The sequence below is a fragment of the Nomia melanderi genome, unplaced genomic scaffold, assembly GCF_051020985.1.
Source record: "Nomia melanderi isolate GNS246 unplaced genomic scaffold, iyNomMela1 scaffold0169, whole genome shotgun sequence".
NCBI lineage: Eukaryota > Metazoa > Arthropoda > Insecta > Hymenoptera > Halictidae > Nomia > Nomia melanderi.
Genome location: NW_027475284.1, coordinates 3,066 through 5,000, shown reverse-complemented (window position 1 = coordinate 5,000; position 1,935 = coordinate 3,066).

Sequence of the window (1,935 nt, the reverse complement as noted above, 5' to 3'; positions counted from 1 at the left end):
GGAAAAAATGGAAAAAACCGATTCGTCGGAGCGAGGTGTCCAGCCCGTGCGGTAATTCCAGCAGGCGAATCGGACTTCCCGAAATTTTTCTAAGTCCCACGGTCGACACCAACTTTTTTAATAAGCGTTTTAAAATTATTTCAATGTTTAATCCATGCGTAAACATGACGTTTATTAACGTTTTTAACATTAAAAAAAATTACAAAAATTTATTTTTCGGAAAAAATGGAAAAAACCGATTCGTCGGAGCGAGGTGTCCAGCCCGTGCGGTAATTCCAGCAGGCGAATCGGACTTCCCGAAATTTTTCTAAGTCCCACGGTCGACACCAACTTTTTTAATAAGCGTTTTAAAATTATTTCAATGTTTAATCCATGCGTAAACATGAAGTTTATTAACGTTTTTAACATTAAAAAAAATTACAAAAATTTATTTTTCGGAAAAAATGGAAAAAACCGATTCGTCGGAGCGAGGTGTCCAGCCCGTGCGGTAATTCCAGCAGGCGAATCGGACTTCCCGAAATTTTTCTAAGTCCCACGGTCGACACCAACTTTTTTAATAAGCGTTTTAAAATTATTTCAATGTTTAATCCATGCGTAAACATGACGTTTATTAACGTTTTTAACATTAAAAAAAATTACAAAAATTTATTTTTCGGAAAAAATGGAAAAAACCGATTCGTCGGAGCGAGGTGTCCAGCCCGTGCGGTAATTCCAGCAGGCGAATCGGACTTCCCGAAATTTTTCTAAGTCCCACGGTCGACACCAACTTTTTTTAATAAGCGTTTTAAAATTATTTCAATGTTTAATCCATGCGTAAACATGACGTTTATTAACGTTTTTAACATTAAAAAAAATTACAAAAATTTATTTTTCGGAAAAAATGGAAAAAAACCGATTCGTCGGAGCGAGGTGTCCAGCCCGTGCGGTAATTCCAGCAGGCGAATCGGACTTCCCGAAATTTTTCTAAGTCCCACGGTCGACACCAACTTTTTTAATAAGCGTTTTAAAATTATTTCAATGTTTAATCCATGCGTAAACATGAAGTTTATTAACGTTTTTAACATTAAAAAAAATTACAAAAATTTATTTTTCGGAAAAAATGGAAAAAACCGATTCGTCGGAGCGAGGTGTCCAGCCCGTGCGGTAATTCCAGCAGGCGAATCGGACTTCCCGAAATTTTTCTAAGTCCCACGGTCGACACCAACTTTTTTAATAAGCGTTTTAAAATTATTTCAATGTTTAATCCATGCGTAAACATGACGTTTATTAACGTTTTTAACATTAAAAAAAATTTACAAAAATTTATTTTTCGGAAAAAATGGAAAAAACCGATTCGTCGGAGCGAGGTGTCCAGCCCGTGCGGTAATTCCAGCAGGCGAATCGGACTTCCCGAAATTTTTCTAAGTCCCACGGTCGACACCAACTTTTTTAATAAGCGTTTTAAAATTATTTCAATGTTTAATCCATGCGTAAACATGACGTTTATTAACGTTTTTAACATTAAAAAAAAATTACAAAAATTTATTTTTCGGAAAAAATGGAAAAAACCGATTCGTCGGAGCGAGGTGTCCTGCCCGTGCGGTAATTCCAGCAGGCGAATCGGACTTCCCGAAATTTTTCTAAGTCCCACGGTCGACACCAACTTTTTTTAATAAGCGTTTTAAAATTATTTCAATGTTTAATCCATGCGTAAACATGACGTTTATTAACGTTTTTAACATTAAAAAAAATTACAAAAATTTATTTTTTCGGAAAAAATGGAAAAAACCGATTCGTCGGAGCGAGGTGTCCAGCCCGTGCGGTAATTCCAGCAGGCGAATCGGACTTCCCGAAATTTTTCTAAGTCCCACGGTCGACACCAACTTTTTTAATAAGCGTTTTAAAATTATTTCAATGTTTAATCCATGCGTAAACATGAAGTTTATTAACGTTTTT